Raw genomic sequence first — 21,710 nt, 5'->3', positions numbered from 1 at the left:
AGCAGTGCTGGGCCCCTCCCAATGCCACACCGCAGTTCAAAGCTTTGAAAGGCTGCAGGTCTCCCACCCGAAGAGCTGCACACCTTACAGCAGTGTCTCCTCTGTGACAGTAGGTCCTCATCTTCTCTGCCTTCTATCAGTACAGTCACACGCTGCCCTCGTGGTGCACAAATGCTGAGCAGCATCTCTGCTCCTCCTGCTCATTTTACCTCCAGCCACAGGTCAATGCCAGCCAAAGCTCTTTACTTGCTGAACTTTGCCCACTGCTTCTGCCCCAGCTCCCTTTTGAGGTGCTTGCTTTGACAATTGCCTTTCTACACCACAAGGTTGTCATAAGGATTTTTGAGACAATGGAGCCTGTAGTAAGTGGGAGTCTTGATAATAGCAAAGAGATCAGATTTCATGCCTTGAGATTCAGTATCACTCTGTGCATGCTGCACACACACAGGTCAGCTGCACAAAGTGTCCTGGGCTGGAGCTTGCAAAATTGCTTTCCTGCATAAGCACAGTAGCTTTTCCTCAGCAGCCACTGCCACCAGTGCCAAAAAGGCACTCAGCTGATGTGAAATATTGGAGGAAGCTTTTCTGTAAGCTTTTCATATGAAGCATAAGACTTTACTGGACATTTAGAGATGCCATCTGGCAATTCCTTCACTGGCCGACAGGATCTGGGGATGCCTCTGAACTCACACAGCAACAGACTGCTTAGTCTCGGACCTTGCAGTTTTCAGGCTTACTGATGAAAATAAGTATGAAATGAAGATGTAAAATACAAATGAAACAAATAAGTCAAAAGCTAATCTAAACTTTTGAAAAGTTACAAGGATTTCATACAAGTTGAAGTTAATTTCTTAGCACAGTAAGGACTCAGCTACTTGAACTGTTGATTTTTGACTACAGCAGAAGATGGCTCCTAGTTGCAAGACCTGACTCTTAATACCAGCTTCCAAAACAACTGAAATTGTCAAGCATCTGGTTCAGCCTTTTACAGATAGGCAAGGCCTGAACTCTGAACAGAGATTTTAATTTTACTGTATTTCAGGGCTGATGGTAAGAGGGTTGAAATATCAAGTTCCTCTGGTGTATCTTCAGTAAAACAAACACAATTCTCTAACCCCACCATTTTCCCAAGATGCTGCTGTGGTGTGGGCTGAAAGGCTGGGAGGAGAAAGGAGTGGAAGAGGAGAAAGAAGTTCCTCGTTCCTCCCTATTGCCCTTCCTGTTTTCATGTCTGTTTATTCAGAGGATTGTCTTTCCACAAGCAAACAACTAGAGACAGGCTCACTCCAAATGTATGTTCTCTCATGTTTCAAGCACTTGCTCTGTTCTTGCTGAATGTTTAGTTACAGCATGAAAAATGGATATGTGGAATGAAGACATTTCCCCTTTGACTTGCGCATTTGCCGAAGGTATGTCAAGGATCTGAGGCAAGGGGTATGGGCAAGCTTTCAAGAAAGCTCCCCCCGTTTCTCCTTTGCTTGCTTATTAGAAGAGCAATAAATATCAAGCAGACAGACCCTTCTCACAGTTACAAAGCCTACCTGTAACTGAGCTGGATAATTAGCAGCCTTGAAGATGATATATGACTTTCATTACCCTTTGGGACTGGAGACTAAATGAGGACAGAGCTAATTGCCGTGCAAAGCAGTTTGGCATGAATGAGAAAAATGCAGGCGCTGTCTCCTGCCAAAAAAGGGCCCTATTGCTGCTCTGATCTCATGGCTGGTTTTTGCCGCAGGAGTTCACTTGGTGTCCATAAATCATGGTCTGCTTACAGCTGAAACTGCACTGAGTCATCAACATGCAATAAGCTGAGTGACAGATTCCAGCCTGACTACATTAGAACTTCAGACTTAGTCCTCCCCCCCCACACTACCCGTACTTAACAGAAAATTAAACCCAGACTACACAGACATGAAGGCTGTGAGAAACACAAGGCATGTTTACTTGACAATAGTTTTTTAAGACTGATGTTTCCAGGAAATAACATCATGCATTTTGAAAGGGAGAGGGCCACAAGCACTGAATTTATAAAATGACCCACTGCTATAGCACTTGGTTTGTCCTTCCTATGTAATAGCTGATTAAAATGTATTGCCCTTCTTTAATGATCTAAAGTGGCACTTTGTCATCTTAGTTCTTATGGAGATAGATTTAGTCAGCTAACTGAGAAAATATTTTGCTGTTCTTTAAAATTAGGCCAGAAGAACCTGAAATTTGATTGCAAACCTGCTTCCAAAGTGACCTGGGGCATATTAACATCCATATTGTACCCTTAAGAAGTGTGGGCTTCTGGGGAATCTAACCTATCAGTGCAAAAGAGAGCCCTTGAAGACACTCTTTTCCTCTCCCCATTCTGTTTTACAGAAGATCTTTTGCTTTTCCCTAAAGGTACCTTAGGTCTATTTTTTTTTAATGGAAGAGATTGTGCTGAATTTGCAATATGGTATCCTGTCAGATCCTAATCAATTAGCCCACATCAGCTCAGCATAAGGCAGATACCAATTTAACTCACAGAGCTAAGCCTTCTGATTTTCTCTAAGGGCAGTCACATAATTCATTCTTTGTAGTGCCAAATTATATTTGACATTTAATTTAAAACTCAAGGTACCATAATGCAAAATCTCACTAAAAATAATGGTGATAAAGCAGAGGAACATTTCATTTGACAGTGAGGATTTTTTCAACTTATTTATGCACCCAAACTTTTCCCCTCACCCACCATTCAAAGGCCCAAACTCAGGAGGCAACAACTTTCAGTTGATTTTAGCTCTACAGGTGTTTGCATACAGTAAATGGACACTTAAAGGTGAAGCATATGTGGTGGTTGCTGATCACCTTTTGGTGGGTGAGCTCTGCCCTCCTCTTCCCAATGACACAAGCTCAACTTTTCATCCATTCTTGCTGCTGTAGGTAGTAGAAAGAAATATTCTCCTAAAGTGGCTGGGCTAAATGGAACGGTTCTGTGTGGACTGGGGAAGGGGGAATCAGCCTTAAATGCTTGAGTTTTTTTTACATTTAGAAGACCCAACAAGAGAGAGGAAAAAAAAAAGTGTTTAATGGCTTCATTCAGCATTCTCTGCCATGCAGCCACTCCATTCACAGCTTCCTGGCACAATGGAAGTCTGGTGGTTCATCAAGCACGTCTAGACTCTGACAGTGCTGGTTCATGCACAAATGATAATAAAAACTCCAAGTTCTCCTTTCTTGAAATGTGCAACACACTGTGAATCCATGGGGAGCTCTAGCCATGGGCTCACTCAGCACTTCCAGTAACAGTCAAACTCTAATAAAAGCACTACTTGGAAAATTGTGCAGCTGTCTCTGTCAAGGTGAATGGTTTGTAGGGACTGACTCTTTCTGTTGGTAGCATGCAAAATGCTAAGCAGCCAGAGATTTTCCTGGCTAATCCAGAGCTGCTCTATGAGAAGCGAAAGTAATGGATAACAGCAGGCTCTGCATTGTTGAGACAATCCCAGATAACAATAAGCAAAGGACACTGGTAGTGCAATTCTCCTGAGAGAGACTCAACTTTTGTCCTGTCAAGAAACAGCTACTACTTTGCAATAAAAAGAAGCAAATGTCTAATGTTCTCATCCTTTATGTGCCAGATTAGCTCTTGGGGGAAAATATCATCACTGGTCGTAACATGCTTCTCAACATAAGATGGATGACTCACATTCTGGGATGTTAGGTCTTACTGTGGATTTCAATCCCTGATTGAGATGAAAACAGTTCAGGGCTAAACTCTGGTATTTTTAGTGTGAGTGTAGGCCTCAGGTTAGACATTCTTCTCTGTTTCACAGCTGCGTGTAGGTGCATGCATATGCTACTGGGAGACAAGCCCAAAATTTTGCCCATGTGAGTGGATCCATTTCTACTAGTACTTGTGTGCTCCACATTTATGTTATAGTGTATACAAGGCATTATCTGGGGTATGAAATGAGAACAGGAACGAAGTTGCTATGTACCTGAGTGAAAGAGTGCATTACCAGCAAACTTGGAAATGACAGAAACTGTATTTGATGTTGATACCGTGGCTGTTTAAATTAGTGACAGGTTTAAATTAGTGAAACAGCTATGATTTTCCTATCTTCCATCAAATTTCATGGTGGAATAAAAAACACAACCCCAAAACTTGTGGAAAAGTAATTCTTCAGCATTGTATGACACAGAGAGCTCCTTTCCATGGTGTGTATCCTGTAACTCAGCTCTTCCAGACTCCCTGAGCTGAGATTGTATCAAGACATTATTTTCAGTGGCAAAGATTTTGTATCTTATCCTTTTAATTGTAAGCATGAGAGTACCTTTCACAAGTCTAGATAACTGCTTTCTTAATCTATTTATACTTTTGCTTTTATAGCATACTTTAGAGTTTTGTACTTTATTCGTATTTTTATGTGGAAAAACATTTCCATTGGTTTAAACATTATTAACAATTTTAAGAAATAGAGATGAAACATTCCCTATTACTTTTTCATAAAATTTAAGATTCTATCAAGAGGAATTTTGCAGTCTTCACACCTCTATTTCTAAGCTCATTTACTTAGCCTCTTCTTATCTGGAAATCTTTCCTGAAACTGGCTCACTGCTTTTACCCCTTCCAAATTCTGTATGTAGTGTCCTTTTGAGTCGAGGTCAAGGTATAATTTTCAAGATGTTAACTTGTTATAGATTCATATCATCCACTTCATCCTCAGTACTATCCCAGAAAATTTTGCAATTGTGAATCTGTGTAGGTACACCTATAACTCCTCACCAACTTAATAGCAACATTTTCTCACGCAAACATACCAGTGCACAAATTACTTAGAATATTTAAAACAACATAAGATTTTCCACCAAATTCTCAAGAAAATTTTGCTTGGCAAATGTTTTTACAAAATAGTTTGAACGTTTTCAGAAAGGAAATTATGCAGGAACTGATACAATCGTATGACTATAAAGAAGCTGGATTATCTAAATAGCCATTTTAGTAGTCCAATTATATCACTAAATTTTTACTATTGCAGAGACAGAAGCTTTAAAAATAAGGAATAATTTAAAATGGTAGTAAAAAGCACACAGTCAGTAAATATCTAGATTGGAAAATTGATATTTTGTACTATGAAGAATCATTAAATGGAAGTGAAGGGATAAGGGCATTGTCTGAGATTTCAGGACCTCAGATACATAAGTTGGTTCCAAGTGCTGAAAATCTAAGCACTTTCACTGAAAAAAAATATTAAACAAGAGTTTAGCTTTATGTTTTCTGAAGGCCATGTTCATAATCTCTTCTCATATGTGGTATTTACCATATTGCTTTTCAAGGAATCTATCAGACATGGGGAACTGACTTCAGAGTCCTTGCACCCAGAAAGGAAGCTGATTTTTAATTACATTGTGCAAAAACATTAGTGATAAAATCCCCTTCTAAATACAAACAGAAAACTAAATCATAATGTAGGAAGCCATAAGGATTGGAATGCAGAGAGAGACTGAGAGAATGCAAATGACCTCATGACACTAACACAGTCTAATTTCTGAGGAAAATTCTACTTCACTTTATGGTGACGTAAAGAAGGCTCAGAAAACAGCTTGTTTATTCCTTGTTTAAAATACTCCCAGAAAAATGGATTATAATTTTTTTTTAATCCCTCCTGCTATAGGATTTTATAATTAATAGCCCAGACGCATTTGTCGCCATTCTTAATCGTGGATATTTCTGAAGGTTTCAACAAGCTCTATTTTGTTCCAGTTTAAATTCCTCTAAATTCTTCCAAGCTCCATTGTGGAATAACTCTCTGCATAAATTAAACTTGTGTTTGACCTCTGTTCTGTGTCCTTACCATATCTGTATTGAGAAGAATTTTTCCAAAGCACAAACAGCAGTCATTTCAAGCAATTTGAATTTTCTGGCCACTGTCTGTCTATCCAATCTGAGGAGCTGTTGTATGTTACATTTCCTTGTACTGACCAAAGTATTTCTGAAATTCCAAGTTAGCACTGCAACATTCCAAGTACTGTAAGAGGCTAAACCCTGGTTTTCCAATGGGAGAAGTAGGGGTTGCTGCTGCTCCACATGCAATAAAAATAAATTCCCTGGACAAAAAGGTAAAGTCTAGATTGCCAGATAACAAAATATGAAAAATAAAGGACTTCTTTTTCTCACATAGTTTAGGAAACAAAGGCTGAGAGAGAAAAAATGTTTCGCCCAAGATTGCCAAGACTAGGCAAAACAGGGACAAAAATTGAGTCCAGATTTCTTCAGACTCATTATGGATCCTGTATCACACGATCATTTTGGTCAGTAAACGAATGGCAATCACAGCCTGACCAACTGCCTACTGAATTTGACATGAGGAGTTCTTGCTATTTCCAAAGGGATTTTGATTTTGAGTCCATTGGGTTACTCCATGCATACAGGCAACAGAAACCTGCAGCTAGAATAAAGCTGAGGACATGCCACAGCAGACTAGATTTCTTCTTTTTTAAGGCATCTCTAATTCATTGGCCATGAATAATACAATATTCACGGAGGCCCATCTGGTGTTCAGTTTTGTGCATAAGTACTTTGCATTGTTGGTCTGATAATTCCACCTAAAACTGGTAAAGTGATATACAGGACCTTGAAAACAGTAGTGGGATAAAAAGAAATAGCAAATTAAATAAAGGAAAAAAATAAGCTTGCTTTAGTCTGTAAGGAACAAAATTGATGCCTTTTAACCTTACACATAAGTTCTGCACCATTGCTTTTTAAAATCAGCTGAAAATCATTTAAAATCAAATTGATTTTGGCTTTTACATTCAGATGCACTTCAGCTTCTCACTTACTGGCCTATACAAATAATGTCTTCAGCCAACCTGTGTTTAAAGTGGGTTGAAAATCAGTTTCTATGTTCACATGTTTATTGGAATTTTCTCATTTCCATTCCACTCAGAGCCAATCACAATCAGTTTTAACTTGCTGGGGAATATGTCAAGAGACTGATTTAATGGGTGTTTTAGCAAAGAAATGATTCTTAATACGGTGGAATATTTTTTTGCTTATAACACATTGTCTATTTTGTGTCAATAAATGGAAAGATGGATAATCAGAACTGTTCATATTTATTCTGAAGACATTTCTTCTTCATCATGTGTAGACTCATAATCAATCATGAAAGAACTGTAAAATCACATGAAAATATTTTCTAGTTTACATCTGCTCCTTTCTACTAACAAAATCTGGAGTTTCTGTAGCCTTCCATGTATGGACAGGCAGGGCAGGCTTCTGAAATGGACACTCTCCTGTTCACCTGCTGCCATCCAACTGTGGATCATTTGGATTGGATAACTGCTATCTGAACTGACATTTAGCCATCCAGTCTGAGAGCAAGTATGCTGAAATGATGCAACATAACATGCTATCAAGGCTGTAATAGGACATAGAACACCTGCCATTGACTTGGACAGAAAGGATAAAACGCTCTGAATGGCTTTGTTTTCAACATTCTCTTCCCCATACTCCTCACATGTCCGTTTTTACTTAATTTGTCACTGATGCTTTAAGGAGAGAGAAATAGCATAGTTGGAGAACAAGAAAATGTGAAGCAGATGCCCAAGTTCTATTACTGACTCTGTTGGTGACTGGATAAGCTGTTTATATAATTGTATCAAGTTCATTGATTTAGATGGCTTAGTTTTAGGTTTCCAAACTGAGAAGATGCATACTGCCTGCTTTCCACTGTGAGTCAGTACTTCAACACTCATCATCTTCAAAATAAGAGTTAGACCGAGTCTGCAATTAAGGTGGTAAATATGCCTCAAGCTCTGCATCTAAAAACTCAACACTTACAATTAAATGATATCAGGAAAATACTGACTGTAAGCTCACAGTAATTCAATTAAGCTGCCTCTAAATGAGAAATTAAAAATGCATCACAAAGAGAGATATTGTGGGTTTAACCAATTGCTTTAAGGGTCTCTGCAAATCTCAAATAAGATGTAAAAAATCCATGTGCAAATATTACACTGCAGAGATGATGAATGGGAATGGAGTGGGAGGTTATATAACCTGATAATATCAAGGATCTGAAAGAGCTTAAACTATTTAACTATTCAGCAGTGAAAAGAAGTCAAGAAGGATCACTGCAGACAAGGACTGGAAATGCAATATAGAAGCTGACTTGTGCAGCCTGACATTCTGCTTCAAAGAGTATTAGTTCTAGAGAGTGGTTACAAAACTATAAGTCTTTAAAAACAAGTCTGATTTAATAAATATTTACTAAATTTTATAAGAATTGTGTGGCACCAAGCTATAAATATTAAATTGTAATGCGTATGTTATAAGAATGATGTTTTTTCAAATAATCAATTTAAGATTATAAGAATTTTTGGGTTAAACATAAAAAATAATAATAAAAAATCCCTGAAAGTCAAACAAAAATAGTGATGGTTAAATTCCAAAAGAACAATCCACTCAGAGCTCCTTTCATGTGCCAAAAACTATTATTTATATTGTTTATGCACTTTCATCATGACAGCCCTAACACTGAGCAGAGCAGATAGAGTCTAACAGTTACCACATTAGAGAAAAAAAGCTCTCAAAAGGTAAATAAAGTGAAGTGAGGCTATATTTTTGGATCCTGATAGATGTAAGGTCATTCTGATATTCTGCTTATATCAATTATTTTATATTGTTTAATGAATTTCTGTACTCTCTGTACAAAATAAAGATTGGCTCAATGACTAGAGCCTGCACTTAAAGTAACCACCCTATTAAAACTGGTTTTGTTTGTGCCTGGAGAATCAGAACAATTCCAGACAGTTTGTTTCATATTTTACTTGAAAGCTCCTGTTCCATTAGTATGACATAGTTTCTGAGACAAAGCTTAACCACAGTGTCTTTCCCCTTTAAAAGGTAATGACACCATCTAAGCAAAACTAACAGTGGGGGGAAAAAAGACCCCCATTATAGCAAACTGTGGTATTAATGAAATTCTGTTTGTATTAAAATTTTCTTTCAACCCTGGTCTTCCTGTTCAGGGGGATAGTGTCAACCTGTCAAACTTTTAATCAAGAGCAGTTCATTGATGCTTCCATTATGTCAAAATGCCTCACCTAGGTGACTTCAAGGGGAGACAGCAGGTCTGTCTTTCTCAACATCCAAGGCTATGAATTTTTCATTTCTCACCCCTCAACTTTTAATTTCTAGTATATGTATGTGGATAGACACAATGTCTTTTTTTATTGTATCAAATCCATAAATAGTCTACATTTCAATCAAGTTGTAAAGTCAAGAGATTAAAGAAAGGTAAATATATGAAAGAATAATTTTTTAATTTTTAGGTTGGTAAAAAGGGGCTAGTTAGAGGACTGATATCTATGCATTCACAAAAATCTTTCAAATGACAGCTACTTCAGCCAAAATTTCACCACGCAGCATCATGATTCACAATCTAGAATCTCCCTACAAATTATTTCACTGAGGTGTTGCATTTCCAGATGTGCTGATAATAATGATATAATTCAGCCTACTAAAGAATCCTTACTTTATTGCATAGAAGTCAAATTTGGGGCCAGATTGTGACCTCCTGCAGCAGCTGCTATCCATCAGCAAGACTGAAATGTACAAAAAGTCAGTTTAATGAAGTATCTGAGCCTCATATTCTGTTTGCAGAATGCTTGATTTGGAAGACAAAAATAAAAGCCCCCACATGACAGCTTTACAATGCCTTCCTCTGCAGCTTATCACTTACTAACCTGCTACAAGTGAAGTTATAAGGGAACTGTGACTAGGAAAGGCTTTCTCCCCAGTTCCAGGGAATCAAAATTATTTCATAAGAGTGTTAAGAAGGCGACTGAGAACAGCCTTAAAGCAGGTCTGATTTCCATCTCAGTTTCAGCACAGTACATTGTTGACCCCGTGTGATAGGCAGGAAGTTTTTCATATGGTGTGCTACAGACAGAAGGCAAGTCCCAAGGAAATGTACAGTCCTCCCAGGATCTCAATTTAGTCCTGCAAAAGTTTGACTGAATTTCTGTAATAGAGCTTCTGATTCAACAGTTTCTACCATACTCACAAAGTCACCTTTTTACATTTACAGTAATATCCTTTATTTAGCAATTAGATGTACAGTGAGATGAGTTTTGACTGAAAATAGTTTGTTGCTTAATGGTCAGGAAATTAAGTCAGGGAGAATTATGGCAACCTGAATGTATGGTTAAAGGAGCTTCCAGATCTTTGGTTTATAAATAAGTTGCAAAGGCATATTAATGGGAAGTATACTACATAATCCATCCAAACTATTTACTTTTCACTCTTCTGCCAAAGGAAAGATTCTCATCCAAATAGTTTGGTGGGTCTTGCTGTGTTTTTTAAATATATCATGTATAATTCAAAGACAACTATATGAGTCACTTATAAAGCCAAACAATGAGACCAGAATTCTTAAAATGTGAAATGACCAGCTAATTACAAGACTGGTTTAAATTATGTTCCTAGGTATTCCTTGTTCTTTCCAAAATGGGCTGGATATCTGTACTATTAATTCAGCCCCAAAGACCAATTTCATTCTTGCAAACATATTGTACATTTAAAAATGTAGCAATGTTTAAATCATTCAAATTTATTGTTTTAACTTCCAGCATTTCATTATTTTACTTAATGGTTTGCACATTATTTCATACAAGTACAATATAATTTTATTGCATGATGTAAAAAAAAAAAACAAAAAACAAAAAACCCCACCCCAAAACCAATATCCCATTTGCTTCCAAAAGAGATGAGAAGTGATGGGGCAGAAGACCTAAAATACAGTGATGTTTTGACTACAGACAGTAATAGCTGAAGGTTGTTCAACATATGCTTAATTGGGAAGATAAATACTCAGAGCATTAGTAAGGGACGTACTAATATATTCTGAATTTGTCTGCACCTCAAGATTGTATTGGCAGAAATATAAAGAAACTGAGCCAGCCCAACATTTCTCTCAATGTTCTCAACTGGAACACTGAGAGCTTTGGCTGGGCCAAGAGAAGGCACTAATTTAGGCCCTGTGGCTTCTGCACTGGAGAAGGTTTTGTAGCTGGGGATAACAGCTTTGAGAGACACATCTTGGGGGGTAAAATGTACTGCGTGGTCCCTCAAAGCATAGAGGAGCTGAAGGTGCAGCCTGCAGTCTCAGACACAGCTTCTCTCTTTCCCTGGGGAGCCTCAGGTGGCAGTGCCTGGGGGTCAAGAAGTACATCAGAGTGGCTAATGACATGATCTCTAGGACTCCAAGTGCCACTGGTCGGAGGGATGGAAACAAAGGTCCCAAAACAAGTGGAAAGCATTCTGATACATTGACCCTACAAAGTGCACATATTTGCCTTTAGCATTAGAAGATCTATGAAGACTTTTAAAATTTCTATTATGTATTTCAAACTGTTCTTTCATGTGCGATACATAGATTGCTTTTTTCCCAAAACTGTTTTACCAAATACTTCCACAAAGCATGTCTAGTGAAGCACTGTATCTGCAAAGATGGTTAAGGATCGGTGCTTCCCAAGTGCCCTCAATTGCTCCTGTTCTACTTGCCTTGACCTGTTGCATCATGTTATGAGATATCAAACTGCCATCATGTTCCATTTTAGAGTTGATTACGCTTCATTGGTGGGCAAAGTTGCTGCTTGCTGAGGGTTTGTGAGGTTTGATTAATTAGTGCTTATGAAGTGCTTTGAAATTCTTGCATGAATGATGTTACAGAAACACTGAATATTGCTGCTGTTATACAGGCAGGTACATGATTAAAGATTTGATGTTGCAAGGTGTGGCTGGGCCTTACCTTCTCTTTGGGAAACTATTCTAGTTTCCTCTGAATTCCCTCTGGCAAGCTAGTACAGTCTTCCAACCAAACCAAACCAAAACACTTCAATCGTCCTAGGGTAGGGAAAAATAATAAAAAAAAAGATTAGATTAAGGATATTTCTGAAAACTCATTGCCTGTCTAGGATATTGCACCTCTAGGTGGTCTGATAAACTTCAAGGGCACCTTGGTGATTAAGTTTATTCTCAGACTGACTGCATTTTCTTCAACTTTTTTTAATCAACTTGAGCTCTTTTAATCGCTTTCTCCTCTAGATATTTTACATGGACACCTGACTGTCTGTTAAAGTATCTTCCTTAAGCATCCTCATCTGTGATAGCCTCTCCTTGGCTGAAGAGACCTACCCGTCCCCCTCTCCCATCTCTCCTGCCCAAAGGGAGCTGTTACACGTTGTATCCCTTTCCATAATTTCTGACTCTGAACAGCTCCCATCTGCTCTGGGAAATGCAGCACCCCACAGGTGATTCATTCTCAGCCAAGGCAGGAAGCTGGAGGGCTCAGCCCACAGCCAGCCTTAAGAGACACAAGCTGAAGATAATTATTGCACAGACATACCTGTTCAAAGATGTGTCCAGCTTGCTCACTGCTGCCATGCTTGGCTGTGGCCATGACCACACTGCTGTGGCCCTTCAGGAACGTGCTGCTTCCCAAAGCAAAGGCCAGGATTCCTGTCCAATGCACAGGTGCCCAGTGCCATTTGAGAAGGCTGTAAGGCATCCAGGATATCTGCACAGGAATAGCAGAGATGACGCAGGACCTAAAGCAGACTGACACTCCACCATGGTAGTAAATGGATGCCAGGCAGACATCTGCAATAGCTGAAACAACACCAAATGCCAACAAGGAAGCCACCAGCTTTTCTCTGTACTGTCCAACTTCCCGATTTTCTAATATTTAGGCACTCAGAAAGTTTGGCCATACTGATCCTCTGTGAAGACTGCACAATTCACATACTTTTGTTCTTGCTTACATTAGCCTAACAAACTATGATCACCTGTGCTATCTTCAACTCATGTCACAGCATGGTTTCTGGAGTTTCGTTTTTCCTGCTTGTTCTATTCATTTCACATCCTGCACCCGGTACCATTTTTTGTTACTTTTTATAATAACCTAATGGCTAATTTTGTATGCACCTTTCTGCATTCAGTAACCTCTGGGATTTCAGTGCTTTGTGCTTGCTTAGTGCTTGCCTAAGAATTTTAAAGAAAAAATATTGATTGGTTTTGCCTCAGGCTTTAGTAGACAAACTTACGTAGACTGCAAGGCCAGAGTCTGAGTACATCTCTATTTAAACCATCGGAACATTTAGCATTTAAGAGGTTCAAAATAACTAGGCCAAACACCCTTATCTATCTAACACTGCCAGTTTCCTGGCTGCTGCCAAGGCTGATGCCATAGTCCTATCGTGTTGCACATTTTCAGAAACATAAATCTTTATGAAGAAGTATTTCAAGATACCACATTCTTCAAATGCTGAAATGAAGAGTATCAGGAGCCTCTCACTCAGTCCCAGCCAGTGAGTTATTTCGCAGTCAAAAATCTGTACCTTCAGTTTTCTGATCATTGTTCTTGTCTGTGCATCTTTCAAAAGTTATTATTATATGGCTGTTATTAGTGGTTATTAATCTACTGTCCCATAAAGTTTCTTTCATTAGAAATTAACAAGTTTGTTCCGACCTTTTCCTAGGTCTGAATTCCATGAGATATTTCTTGTCAATCACTGTATTCTTTGCACAGCTTGCACTGTTCCATGTATGCTTTCAACTGGGTATTCATGGCTGGCCTGCAGATACATTTCCTGGCTCATCTCAGGCATGTCTCTATCCCCAGGTGTGAAATATGTATCCACTGCATGATGTCAGCTCTTAAATCTCCTGGGATTACTGTTCAGCTCCATTTAAAACAAAATCCATGCAGTTCTTCATTCATTTCCTGGGGGTGGGCACAACAGTCTGTGGCACTTACTGCTTTCTCTTGGCTGACCATGGATTGCACATCGTTTTCCTGCCTGTCACACACCTTGCTGTTTTCTAAGACTGCTTTGAATGAAAGTATTTGAAGGAACAGAGTCAGTAGCAGATTTTCACCTCATTGTTTCCCCTTTCTGGATACACTAGAACTCCATCAGTAAACAGTGCAGTTTGCATCTTTACATCCAGAGCTGTTTCTGCTCCCCTTTCTCAGGCATCCCCACACTGGTGCTTTAGGTGCATATTTCAATTTTCTTCTCTCAATGCCTTTGCTTTCTAATACTTGATTCCATGTCGATCATTTTCAGTAGTCAAGAGAAGTCCAGTGGGATAGATCCATAGTTAAGCTCACTCTCAGTCTGCCTTCATTCACCCTGATGACTTGTCTCCAGCACCCACTGAGAAAAGTTATCACAGATAAATATCATACACTTTTTTTGCCTATTATTTTACATTTCATTCCTGGAATAAAGATGCCCTAAGTTACAACATTGGCAACTAGAGGCACAGTATCCAGTTAATATCAAATATCTTTGAATTGGAACTGACACTGATTATCATACATGTTCATCAATGCCTGCTAGAAGGTTGATGGCAAAGGTTGTCAGGCAGCTGAATAGCTCTTCCTCTTCGGCATGCAAGATATTGACTCCCTGATTTCCTTCTTAATTCTTTAATCACCTACCCCATCATGACAAGATATATCCCCACAGAAAATAATCCATGTAAAAAAGACACAGATGGGAGTGGACAGAATGAAAGGGTACACCTGGCCCAAGCCAGGTAATTACTCCTACTTTGCCAATTAAAATCACATTGCCATTTTTTCTGGTTTAACAGTAAGCATCTATTTTACATTCAGCTCTTTGTTTCAGAGCAGATGTGTTCATTCTTACTTTTTAAACTATGTCACCTTTCCCTCAACATGGGCTTAGGTTAATAAACTGTACATCAAGCACTGCTTAAAAGCTGGCTTTGCAGGATGATAACTGATGAGGGAATTGCTTTTAATTACTGTACAAGTGAGTAGATAAAAATCACAGTCCTAATAATCAACTCCAGAAACTGACAGCAGCAAAGTCTCACATTTCAAATGTGGATTATTTTTTCTTTCAGCATTCAGCTACAGAAGGCAAATGTTAGTGGTTGGATCATCTTCTGTAAGCAAGCCAAAGTTATGTGTAACATTTTTGGATGCTAATAGGACACAGTTCTGGCAGAACAGAAATAAGGGTAACATTAAAGATTAGAGCAAGCTTGGAAGGGAAGAAAAGTGCTTTTCTCAATTCAGGCTTTGAGAAGAACAATAATCTCACCTACATCTGCTGCTAGAACTTGGAAAGTCCAAGGACAGAAAAAGCAAACAACTTGCTTGCACAGCTATCAAGGAGGAGAGAGAGCATGAGGCTTCCCAGATTGCCTTCAAAACCAGCAGCATTTGGCCCATTACCATCCACACCAGGCTAATGTATTTTTAATAGTTCACCTCCTAAAGAGATACTGTATGCCATGAGATGCAAATTAGGCAGCCAAAATTGTGCGAGTTTCTGCTATGAGAAATTTCAGGGGAGAATGAAATAAATGAAAGCAGGATTACAAACTAGGTTTGGTGCTCTGGTGAAAGGAGAAAAATGTGCTCATAAAGCCCAATAAAACTTTCTTTTTCTGGTTTATTAGGTGTTTGCAAAACATCTCAGTTGCAAAGTACGACATGTTCTTTTTCTGAAGACTCATCTACAGCATGGAGGCTCTGATAAATCAGCTGCTTTCTTTTTCAGCCAACTACACAGTGTATGGGAAGCTGAGGTTATTATTATGGCTTTGTTAAAACACTAGATGTTGCCTGAAAGCTGCCATGTGAACTCCATTTTGAATGTATTTCAATGCAGGTTTTTACAATAGGAAAAATAAACACTTAGGAGCTCAGGAAACCAGGATCTAAAATACTGTAGACATGGATTTGTTTATTTGTTGATTTCCTGCAATAGATGAGCCTGTCAGAATATCTCCTTCATGTAAATATTTAAGATATACAACAAACTACAAAAGATCTACAACAAAACATTTCTGATTAAAAAAAAAAAAAAAAAGGAGAAGAATTAAAGGGAAAGGAAAGGAGGATAAAGAGTTTCTTTAAAAAAAACCAAGAAACCAAACATGGATATGGGTCTCTTTGGATTGTAAAGGTGTTGCATCCAGCGAATGGCCCTTAATTCCTTGGAACCACATGGTCTGTAGATTTTAAGTTACCATATTCCTTTCTGACTTCTTTTTTTGTTTGTTTGTTTTAATGGGGCAATAATATTTGCTCTCAAAAGTCCACATGAGAAACTGAAAATCCAGGTTTTGAGAAGTAGAGAAGTTCAGAATAGTAGTCATCTGGAAGTCTCCTCTTTTCATGTCGGTAAAGTATAATGTTACTTCACGCCATTTGGCTGCAAATGTAAATTACACCTTTTTTCAGTTGTTAGGACAGGATAAAAAACCACATAATTCTAATGAGTCATAAATGTTTCACCATTTTTTTTCTTCATTTAATTCATATGGTGCCAACACCTGTGAAAACAATCAGCATCATAGATGTGTGCTCTACTTAAATTTGCTTTAGGGTATGCTTGAATAAAAGCTTTTATATCTCATTTCTCTACATTATTAACAACATGATGCCTTGAATCATTCTATAATTTAAGTATGCTCATTTCATTCTCAGCCATTTTATTAGGACTAGAAAAGATGCTCAAAGACTATGACAGTCTTAAAACAGACACATTACCCATTCCTGATTCTTACTGTAACAAAATACCTATAACAAGATCTTCACTTTATTTTTTTATGTGCTTTGGCAGTTTTGCACCTTGAATTGCGAATCTAAACTGTTAGTACAAGAGCCATAGCACAAAGCTTTCTCCCAAAAGGCTTTGCAGCCATTGCTCTAAGGTGAGTTCTTTTCAGGAGAGCGACATCTGCTCTGATCTGAATTTTAAGCTATTGCCAAAGGAGAGCACATCTTGTTCAGCAGTAGGAAAGAACAGCACTTGGAAGCATAGTTCTGGAATCACTAGATGGTGCCAGAGAAGAATGTGCAATGGCAACTGCAGTCCTGTTTCAGTTGCCACTGGGCAATGGGGTGGGTAAGCTGGGGGGGCAATTTATAAACACGCTTCATTGTCCGAAGAAATAACATAGTGACTGGAGGTTAAAGAGAAGATGGTAAATCCTACTTGTCTTTCAGTGGACATCAGACCTTTGACCATCTTGGGAACCCTTGGTAATTCCACCTGGCATCTACATAGCCCTAATTGACTTCAAATTGAACTGTCTGTAAACTTTACCTACAGTTTTATAACACAAGTGAAGGGGGTATTGAGCTCTCCCTATATTTCAATGGAATTGTGGCTCAAAATTCCTTTGTAAAATTCCCCATCTGAACCCAAGCAACATAATAAATATATATCAATGAGCACAGGGAATGGAATCTGGAAGGTGTAGAGAGACCATGATATTTCCCAAAGAGATCCTTTCCCAAAATGTACATTCTAGTGTTAAGCAGTATATTACAAGTAACCATCCAGGGCCCATTCATGATGAGAAAGCAGGCCAGAACTGACAAATACTTCAAGCAAAATGTTTGCAGTTTTGATTCACTCTCTTGTAATAACTCCCTTGTAATAGCTCCCTTGTAATAACTCCCTTGTAATCCAGAGGTGGATACATACTCCAAGTAGCTTAAACCAGGTTGCTCAAATCCTGAGAGCAGTGCAGGCTCCAGCAGGGTATTGGGTAAGGACTCAGACTGTCACAGCTCATAGACTGAAGTCAACCCAAGCTAGTCAATTGAAAGCTTCTGAACTCCAGCCTTCTCTCTACACTGAAGCTTGGTATCACCTGCATCCATGAGGAGTGTGAGGGCTGAACTGACCACTCCCTTCCATGCCTACAGAATTTCAAAACTGACTTTGAGGTAGTTAAAACTAAGCAGTCTGCTAGTCATTTCAAATAACTTTTCTAATAAAGTTATTCCAGTAACCTGCACACTTCTACATAGTCATTGGTTTCTTCATGGATAAAAATCTGTGCTTGTGATTACTCACCAGTGCCTTTAGTTGCAGTTTGCACAAAAGGTAACAATAAACACTACTCAGAGGATGAGCCTTTTTTTTTTTTTCTTTGTTTCCTTTAAGACTTCTTCTTAAGAGGTCTTCCACACATGGGATTTTGGGGAGGTGGGGGGAAACATGAAAACCAGTCCTACTCCCAAAACACTTGCATATCTATTAGTTTACAACAGCATGCACCAGTCCCAGCATCATTCAGTGCCAGATGGGTGCACACAGCAACATGACTAGATGAGACTAAATCTCAGGCAAACCTTTCTCTCAATATTTCAATGCTCTCCATTTACTGGGACAAAAAAATCAACTGCTTCTTCCAATTTCACCTTCTTTCTTACTTTCTTCCTTTTGGTCTACTAGATTTCACTTTGAAAGCCTAAATGAAAATCCCTGTGATTTAGACAGAAACTGTCTTCACCTTTATAGGAAAGAGGTTGCCCTTGCAGAATCCATTCAAAAGGCCACTCAGCACAGCGGGACTGTGCTTGCTTTACATTGTTCAGTTCTCAGTAGTTTACTCAGCTGAAGGCCTGTTTGATTTGAATTTCTGCTAGGAAGTTTAGCAAATATTAAAGAAATACATTTTAAAATTTCACTGAAATAATCTCCATATCCTTGAAGATATTTAAACTTCCTGGCCAATACAGTACCCATGAGATGCAGCATTTTCCATAGTGCAATATATGCATTCTTAACTTTTAAATGGAACAAGAAGGAAATATTTATACTGGCTGTACCTTAATTTAATTTAATTAATTAAGCTAGGAAGGAAGTCCTGAAGTGAAGAGCAGACAAGTATGAGCTTTACTTTTCTTTCTCAATAAAACTGATCTGTTACTGAAATGCTCAGCTGAAAATCAGATCTTTTACTTAGGGGACTACTCATTTGCCTGGCTGTAAGCTGCAAATCTTTCATAGTTTCAGTTCTTCCACTATGAAGGCAGCTTCTATGGTAGGAATTTTAGGAGGACAGTCTTGAAATGTTATTAATAAGAACTTAGTGTGTACTTCATATTTGATGTAGGTGCACTCTGCCTCCTAATGGAAGTCGCATGTGTTTTTCCCCCAAGTATGCACCGGTAAGTAATGACCCATCATCAGGCAGTAACTGATGACAATTGATCATATGGCCATCTACAGCAGCAAGAAATTAGAGTAATCTCTCAAGAGAATAATCAGAGAACAATTTTCCAGGGTCATTACTAGCAAAGAAGCTTGCTGAAGAAGAAAACAGTCTCAGTCTTCAGTCTGGATTTTCTTTTCTCCTCTGGATTTCATTTTATATACAAGGTTTACATTTAGTTTTAGAAAATTTTACGAGGCAGACTGAAATGTTAAGGGGATTAAGGAATGGGAGACAGTCTTTCACCTCCAAATCTTCAGTTCAAATCCATCTTAGGTTAGTAATGAAGAAGAAGTATTTACCATTGCTGTTCACTGTCTGTGCAAAATGGATTGGTGGTTCTGGCTCAGTTCCCAGCAATAAAACTGCATGCCACAACTGGCAACTCCGTTGCCATTCTCAGCAGACAGCGCCAAGAATTAAATGAAGCATAGGAAGCAAAGTTACCTCTCCCCCACTACAGGCCAGGGTGGAGGCACATTGGCAGGAGAAGCCTTCTCTGCTGCCGCCTGAGCAGGCTGTGCCACAGTCCAGCACAAAGACATCAGTTCAGTGCTGATAGTGCGACAAACTATCACTTCTGTGGGGAATTAATTTACTCATTTTCTTAAAATAATAAAAAATAATTAGGTGCCATCTAGTGTGGGACAGGTAAGTGACAGACTAGGCCATGTTGTTCATTATGCTAAAGTATAGATTAACCTGCAATTATAAAGAGATTGAAACTTGATGTAAATGCAATGGATTCCCACTACACAAGGTTTGTCTTCCTGTGACAAGACCCTAGAACAGAAAAAAAAAAAAAAAAATAAAAATAAAAATAAAAATAAAAATAAAAAAAAAAATCGAGACTATTTTTCCCCAGAAGTCACATGAAAGATATTTCTCAGTCCAGGAGACTTTGACTCATTAACACCAAAAGCCACTAGACCAGGAAGTTTGTATTTCCTTAAACCATAAACTTAGAGTAACTCTGCTAAAAGAAATGGAGCCAACCACCCACACAGAGCAGCATGAAAGGAAGCAGAGCACACCCCAATCTTTATCTGGCCAACACTGGAAAGAAAAAGTGACTAGCACAAACTAAATATTGCCACCACACTTCTGTGCCAAGGGCATCAGCACCATCAACCTGAACATCCTTGCACATGAGCACAGCAGGAAAAGAATCCAACCTAGGCTTTAAGCCTTGGAGTGATTTTACCACTGAACAAATTGCTGATTGAAAAATGCATGAATTTTATTCTAAAAATAGCAAGATGGGTCAAGAGAATAATGATTTCAGTATACACAGCTAGATGAATTGATGGTGATGCCCTCTTTTATATTTCATAGGATATTCACTATGGACCCTACATTTTCCATGGCTTTGAACACTTTATTTATCCATATTTTATTACCAGTGTAAACCAAATTATCACAGCATCTTCATGCTAAAAGTGATTGATAGATTTAGCTACTTGCTTGTCAAGATGCTCATGTTCACTGTATTCAGCTATCACACCAACCCAGAGACTGATGACTGTTCTGGCCTATTAATAAAAGTCTATTACAGTGCATTGATGCTACTTCTCTCAAACAATATTAATGCAAGCTCTGCGGCAAGAGGCACATTTTTAACTTGCTACAATAGAGTGAGGTCTATTTCATTACAATTACTAACCCTTTTACATCTTACGCAGACTGTCCATTCTTAGACATAAAGAACAATCACAAAGTGTTTTCCTTTTTATTTTCCTGTTGTTTTAAAAATGTATTGTTCACCAGCCCATTTTTATAAAAGCAATTAGTGAGTTTTCAGTACCTGTACTTCCAACTGCTGAAATTGATACAATATGAAGTGCAGACAATTTTATGAAACACTGAGTAGCTACCTTTCAAAAATAAAAGGATCACAGATTGACAAATCAGACACTGAAGGACTCAAGACCAATCATTGATTGTGAAGCTCTTATGTTAGAGCTCAACTGGCAACAGGCAATGAATGAAATATATTTCCGCAAATAATATGTGGTAGAAAAGTAAAATAATAAAAAACCCCACCCACCTTGAACATGCTCAAAGTGGTAAAGGAAATATGCTGTCAATTATTTTTTTCTTGTTGTCAAGCAGGACATTCTGTCTTCCTATAAATGCTCCTCTAGGATGAACTTGTTGCCTTCTGTCATTCAAGTTTTGGTTTGATATGATATTCAAACTGAAATGTCTTGATCCTGCTAAAGAAGCTAAATTGTTAACAGCTAAGATACTAAGATACCCAATACTTCTAGATATGGGGACGAAACAGCCTGCAAATGAGAAAAATGGCAAATGGCTAAAGGACACTGACCTCTAATACCTTGACTTAACTTCTTTCTAAGTAGAACTTGAATAAGCCTCTAATTCTATAGCTTCCATAGTCACTTCGCAGTATTTTTAAAAGAAAAACCTGAACAATAAAACTCTGTCCAACAAAACGTTTATAAATGGTTTAGCTTTAAGCATGGCATCATTGCCTATTAGTTTTCTCCAATGAAGATACTTACCTTGCAGCAGTTAAGCACATGCTGAATTGTTTCACTGTGAGTCAATAGCCTTATAAAAACCTACAAGGTTTTAGTATGAAATTACATCAATTCTTTCATTTATAATATGTATAATTTTCCAGAAAATCTAGGTTCAGCAATCATAACCT

This window comes from Cyanistes caeruleus, chromosome 8 (assembly GCF_971803275.1).
Source record: "Cyanistes caeruleus chromosome 8, bCyaCae1.hap1.1, whole genome shotgun sequence".
NCBI classification, from domain to species: Eukaryota; Metazoa; Chordata; class Aves; order Passeriformes; family Paridae; genus Cyanistes; species Cyanistes caeruleus.
The sequence above is the reverse complement of the archived record's forward strand: the minus strand, read 5'-3'. Positions refer to the sequence as shown.